At 41.1% G+C, this 7,180-nt stretch overlaps 1 long non-coding RNA gene across 1 annotated transcript in view; it reads left to right on the forward strand.

Moving 5' to 3' along the window:
* The first annotated feature begins 2,627 nt into the window (after positions 1-2,627).
* The window catches only part of LOC122240414, a 10,295-nt gene continuing 5,742 nt past the window's right edge, over positions 2,628-7,180 (forward strand). The window contains exon 1 of the long non-coding RNA XR_006220145.1: positions 2,628-2,893. This is a non-coding gene — a long non-coding RNA (uncharacterized LOC122240414). The remainder of the gene's footprint in view (positions 2,894-7,180) is intronic.

Raw genomic sequence — 7,180 nt, forward strand, 5'->3', positions numbered from 1 at the left:
GTCAGGAAATGAGAATTTCACATAAAGTGCATTCTCCAGTAGGGCTCATAAAACTTGCCAGATCAAGTACCTAGACTTTCGGTTTAACAATTTTAAATGAAAAGCTTTCATCATATGCTGCACACATCTCTGTTTCCCTAAATGTATTCTTGATGACTCAGGGTCTCTGATATCAATATCTTATTGTACTTAGAGCTACACACAGTGCTGTTTGATTTTTTTTTTTTTTTTTGCGTCTTTTTCATCTCCATTTGCTAGTTGCTTATGATGACCAGTGACACTCAGAGTCATTTCAGACCCTGAGAGAGTGAGGTTTTGTCCCTCACCTCCCAGCAAGAATAGATTTATACAGTTATGTTACCTGGATGAGCCAGGTCCTTTTCTGGGGCTACCAGAAATGGTGACTTTGTACCGACATGCAATGTAGTTGGTTCTCAAGCCCTCTTTCTAGAAGCGGGATTGGATTTCTGCACTGATTCCTGGCTCTCAGAATCCAAGAGAGTCACTCCTTACCCACCTCTTACACTTTCCACATTCTGATGGGCTATTAACTTCCCTGCACCAATTGCCTTAAAGAGTCAAGTATGGAGCTGCCATGAAATGATTATTCTGCTGTGTGTGGGGGGCAACTTTTTGTGTTTATCGGTACTGCATGATGCCTGTACTAAGAAAATAGTGCCGTCCATTTTAAAAGTAAACTTGTAATGAAATTAGAGATTACAGGCATCTAACATCAGGCGTTGAGAACAAACTGTGGTGGTGGCTTACTAAAAGAAATTATAACGTTAGCTTCGGAGAGAGTTCTGAGAGAAGTAAGCGTAATTCCTGCCTGAATCGCTAACGCAGCTCTCTGACCTTGGGGCTTGATCTCAGACCCTGAGTTTTCTTATCTGTAACGTAAGGAACATAATACGTCCTCCCAAGCTTAGGAAAAAAAAAAGTTTTTTTACATAGTAAGCACACAAGAAGGTTATCGCCATATATTTAATTTCTAGATGTGACTGTATTTAAAATACGAATGTCATTTTTACGCATTCAGATGCAACTGAAGAATAAGTTCTGAGTTCACTCCTGGCTGAAGATACGGCTCCCCAGAAAGAATGATATATATGATTATAGAGTGATGTTCTCTGCTGCAAAAGCAGCAGATCATCAATCATCTTACAAGTTAGGAGAACATTTTCCTCCCCTGCTCTTTCTTAAATGCGGAAGAATAGAAAATACATAGAAGAGACTGACATTTATCATCCACTGGCCAAAAGAATTGGGCCTGTCTCTACCTCCTTTTGCTTTTCTCATTCCCTTCAAGTTTTGCTCAAATGGTACTCTTACAGCTGATACTCCTATGTAAAATTGGAACCCTCGGGGCCTCTGGGTGGCTCAGTGGATTAAGCGACCAACTTCGGCTCAGGTCATGATCTCACAGCTTGTGAGTTCAAGCCTCACGTCAGGCTCTGTGCTGACAGCTCAGAGCCTGGAGCCTGCTTCGGATTCTGTGTCTCCCTAGCTCTCAGCCCCTCCCCCACTCACGCTCCCTCGCTCTCTCTTTCTCTCTCTCTTGAATATAAACATTTAAAAAATTATAAAAAATAAAATAAAATAAAAAATAAAATTGCAACCCTCTACTCACTCTTTCTGGCACTTATCATTTCCAACCCGCTGTTCAATTTACTTTTTTTTCTCTAGCTTTATTGCCAGCAGTTCCCACAAGGGTGTAAAGCCCACAAAGGTACACGTGCTTTTTGGTTTTGGTTTTGTTTTTTTTTTGTTTTGTTTTGTTTTGTTGTTGTTGTTGCTGTTGTTTTCGCCCACTGACATATCTCCAATATCCAAAGCAGTATCTGGCATTGAAGAGTACTTATGAAAAGCATGAATTAAAGGTTTATTATTTCTTCTCAGAGACTGTATTTGGAGGGGGGGGAGGAAAATAAAAATAGTACAATTATTTGGGGACTAAATTTATAAAAGTTATTACAGGCTAATTTTAACTGCTCATCAATTAAATTAGCAATATAAATATATTAATCTAAAACAAAGTGTTTTTATTATATTTTTATTTTCGTTATTGTTTGTGGCTCCTTTACCATTTTTTGCAACTCAAATTGGAGGTTTTAGTTATGTATACTCTTGCCTTCATTCGGTCATTCGGTAGTAATGTTTTCTGCCCATGGATTTTTTTTTTTAACGTTTATTTATTTTTGAGACAGAGAGAGACAGAGCATGAACGGGGGAGGGTCAGAGAGAGAGGGAGACACAGAATCTGAAGCAGGCTCCAGGCTCTGAGCTGTCAGCACAGAGCCCAACACAAGCCCATGAAGGGTGAGATCATGACCTGAGCCGAAGTCGGACGCTTAACCGACTGAGCCACCCAGGTGCCCCTCTGCCCATGGATTTTAATACATCTGTGAAGAACGTGGGTGTGCATTTGACTTTCTTTCTCTGGTTCGGTTTCCTCAAGGTCACGCTCTTCCCTAGCTGCCCTGCTGAGATCATTAAGGTGGAGTGCTGTGATCTCGAGGCCTATACACACAGTGGTCGCCCCCTTATCCTGGGGGGGGGGGGGACACTTTCTAAGCCCCCCCCCCCAGTGCATTCCAGAAACCGCAGATGGTATTATCTCTCTCAAAATAACTGTTCGTCCTGTACTCACCCTGCTTGCGATGATGTGAGATGATAAAATGCCTTGGAGAAGAGAGGAAGAGAAACGAACGACCCAGGCGTTGGGATACAGTGTTAGGCCACCCCGGCCCTGACGCTGCGTCGGGAGGATCATCCGCTTCCGGATGCCAGTTGCCAGGGGTAACGGAATCCGCGGAAAGCAAAACTGCGGGGAAGGCGGAAATACAGTACCTGTGGTAGTTGGCGTTAGTCACGCAATGGCGTGTGTTTTATTGTAAGTGTTTTTTGTCTCTAGGTAACTTTACAATAGTGGTCTAGGTCAGTGTTTTTTGGTGTGTGTGTGTGTGTGTGTGTGTGTTTTGACGTTTATTTATTTATTGAGAGAGCGCGCAGGCGCGCGCGCGAACACCAACCTGGGGAGGGACAGAGAGAGCGGGATAGAGAGCAAATCCCAAGCAGTCTCCGCATTGTCAGTGCAGAGCCAGATGTCGGGCTCCATCTCGGAACCAGGAGATCAAGACCTGAGCAGAGAGGAAAAGTCAGACATTTCACTGACTGAGCCACCCAGGCGCCCCAGGTCAGTGTTTTCGTGAACTTTCATGTGTGTGCAGATTACTCGCAGATCTTGTAAAAATACGTATCAAGAATAGGTAGATCTACGTAGGGCTCTAGATTCTGCATTTCTAATCAGCTCCGAGGTGATACCGATGCTCCCGATGCAGAAAGCACCCTCCGTGTTACAAGGGTCTAGATTAAAATTGGGTATTGGCATTAATCTGTTTATTCCTGAATCGAGCGCCAATTTGGTTGCTTAAAGGACAGCAAAGACAGAACTTACACATTTTTTTTTTTCTTTCACAGTTTAAACCTCAGGTCTGGTTAACATTTCTATTTAGTGATATTAATTATGGATTTCAAGTTTGCATACAGTAACATTTACTATAAAATAGGAGAGTGTCGTTTTTAGGAATGCTCTAAAGACAGGTGTAGATTTTATTCTCTAATGAGGTTCAAATTTAGGACTATAATGAGCCTCACTAAAAAAAAGTGAAGCAGGAAATGGCAGATTTGTTTTGATAGAGACCAAGAATTTTAAGTGCGTGTTGGTTTTACACTGTCTTTGAAACTCTGTGCTATGAAAACACAGGAGCCAGGAAATGAGCCCAGCCAAGTGATTCCACTTTCTAAAGATGTCAAAGTCGGTTCTCTGCAATATCCAAATGTTCCTCTTTCCGAAGTAATATGAGAAAAGGCCTCTCTATCAGTTGTAGCTGAATAAACCCAGAGTACTTTTTTCTCATGTGGATCAGTCACAGTCCCTTAAATTAAAAAAAAAAACAAAACAAAAAACAAAAAAACAAAAAACAAAAAAACAAAAACATCCTTTCTCTTGAGGGCAGGTGAAACTTCTGTTTCTTCCTCTAGCCCACACTTGGCTTTCTCTGGAAACGGACAGGAGGACTAATTACACTTTGTTGTTGTTCCTTCAAGAAAAATGAACTAGTTTAGAGAACTGAAGAACTGGGGGGGGAGGAGGGGGAAGGGGGGAGTTGGTGTCTCGAGCATCTTAGAGTTTCTTATTTTGATTTTGACTCAGAATTATAAAACCATAATTGCTTTCACCAACTGCCCCTGTGTTGGGCTGGTACAGTTGGGCATTGCTGCCTGGGAAGTTCCGGGCGTCTACTGATCAAACATTCTCCTATACTATTCTCCATATGTCAGTTACTGTCTTCATTTGTACTTCTCTTTTCTTCTTTAATTTTTTTTTAATGTTTATTTATATTTGAGAGAGAGAGACAGACAGTGCTCAAGCGGAGGAGGGACAGAGAGAGAGGGAGACACAGAATCCGAAGCAGGCTCTAGGCTCTGAGCTTTCAACACAGAGCCTGATGTCTGGCTCGAACTGACAAGCCCAGCCTTGAGATCACGACCTGAGCCTAAGTCTGACGTGTAAACCCACTGAGCCACCCAGGCCCCCCTGTACTTCTCTTTTTTGACTCAGTGTGACTCTCATGTTTGGGCTGGGCAAAATTAAAGTTCTTAATTCAACCTGACGCAATCTAGCTGGACACAGACTTTGTTCCCCTTTTTCTTAAAATTTTTGGTAGCATCGCTGTGACTGGAGCAGTTAAGGAACTTGAAGCAGGAAATAAAATCATGGCTCAATCTAGGATTTTAAGGTGACAGAGTGTAGGAGTTCTTACGGTCACATTACTACATTGATGCTGAAGCTTTGCCTTTGAAATTGGGTAAACTGAGCTCAAGATCTTCTAAGTCTCTTTTCATAGAACATCTGTTTTCTGAAGGAAAGCTGGCCAGCTACGTTGCGACAAAAAACAGATCATTTATGACAAAACCAACCTCAGTAGGTAATATAACACTCTAAAGGACAGGTTCTTAACACAGGAGTTGAGTTATACCTAGACACTTCTGAAATTGTATGGGACATTTGTATCATTTACTGAGAGAAGGTACATTAATTTTCATCACATTGTCAAATGATTCCGTGATTCTCCCAAAAAAAGGTGAAGAACCATTTCGTTTCCTTGTGTCTGTTAAAATTTAAAACGTTCATGACTTGGAGCTAAACATTTCAATTCCGGGGATCTGTTCTACATAAATAGCCATCCTAGTGAACAAATATAGTGCACAAACATTTTTTTTCTGAATTGTTTGTAACAGTGAAAGAATAGGAAGGACCTGAAAATGCCCATCAATAGAAAATCGTTTCCAATATCACAGCACATTTGCACTATGAAATACTATACTGCCATTAAAAACAATAAGGCTCAAATTGAAAACTCTAACGTGTACTGTTAAGAGTCTTTCAGAAAAAGAAAGGCAAGAGTCTTTCCTTCATCAGATGAGCAAATAAGGATCTATGGTGTACAAAGCATTGTGTTTGGTACTAGGGATAAAACTGAGGAACTACTGAGCCCCCTCCTTTTGCATTTTACTTGAGGTCTACATGAGATCAACATGCATTCATAATATGTGGCCAAAAACAGTGCAGGCTCTTGCTTACAGGGGTATTTGCATATAGATGCCTAAAGTTTGGAAGGATATAAGTCAAGAAGCAAAATTGTAATGTCTGGGATTTGGAAAGGAAGGAGTGAGAAGAGGTTTTCAATGTTTTCCTTTTATTTTATTTGCACTTTATTTAAAAGCATGCATTACTCTTATAATACTTAAATATTTCTTAACCATTTACTTAAAACTCTAGAGTGAAAATATACTGCTTTTAAGTGGAATGTGTAACTAGTCGTTATAGTCTACATACAGTAATAAAACAACTGTAGGTTTCGATTTCTTTAAAAATCCATTTTTTGACTGATCTGAAAACAGCCAATTTAACTATTATTTTGTATTTAAGACCACTTTTAAAACTGTCCACTGGCTTTCTATCCTATTCCCACATAGAAATGATTACACATGAACCTTCTTCCTCCCCCTCTTCTTTGAATAAATCACAGATACATCAAATACCCTCCAATCTACAGTGTTTTCTGACATATAAAATACTGATATCAATCCTGGAAGAATTAATAGTTATTTGAGTTAAATATACAAGTGTGTTTGTTCAGTATGCAAACATCAATCGTACACTCTTCCCAACCTTTTCTACGATGTGATCAGTTCACTGAGTACCCTCTTTAACTCTCAAACTCAGGCCCCAGTACTCAAGTACTGTTTGAGTACAGTATTGAGTACTATATCATGCTTTACTAATGTAAGTCTTTGTGGGGATGTCTACAGAGATATTGTGACTATTTCGTAATCATGGACTCTTCCATGAAAGCAATACGTATGGACTGGTTGAGCTGCATTAGCGGCCATGACAGGGGAGCTGGAGTAAAACAGTCCTTGAACGGTATTTGAGCATTACCTAAAAAGTCATTTAAAAACACATGAAATAATGGCTCTTATACGTGATGCCCAGAGATAGTGATCTCTAATTTTCATCACTATCAATTCTCTTCTCCTAGACCACGTAGGAGTGTCACCAATCCAGCCACCTTGCAGGTTTGTAGGGTTACATGCTTGTTCTGGCTAATGACTGAGCATAAACTAAAGTGTGTTAATTCTAAGGCAAAACCCACCTGAGATGTATTAGGCACTGTGCTGGGTACCAGGGATACAAAGGTGAACATCTCTAAGCTGACGGAGCACTTGCATCAGAACCACCTGGAATGTGGGGTGGCTCAGTCAGGTAAGCATCCAACTTCGGCTCAGGTCAGGATCTCACGGTTTGTTGAGTTCAAGCTTCGCATCAGGCTGTCTGATATCAGCACAGAACCTACTTCAGATCCTCTGTCCATCTTTCTCTCCGCCCCTCCCCTGCTTGCTCTCTCTCTCTCACTCTCTTAAAATAAATAAACGTTTAAAAAAAAAGCCACCTGAGTGGCTCACTCAGTTAAGCGTCCGACTTTGGCTCAGGTCATGACCTCACCGCTCGTGGGTTCAAGCACCATGTTGGGCTCTGTGCTGACAACTCGGAGCCTGGAGCCTGCTTTAGATTCTGTGTCTCCCTCTCTGCCCCTCTCCCACTCATGCTCTG

This window comes from Panthera tigris, chromosome B4 (genome assembly GCF_018350195.1).
Source record: "Panthera tigris isolate Pti1 chromosome B4, P.tigris_Pti1_mat1.1, whole genome shotgun sequence".
Lineage (NCBI taxonomy): Eukaryota > Metazoa > Chordata > Mammalia > Carnivora > Felidae > Panthera > Panthera tigris.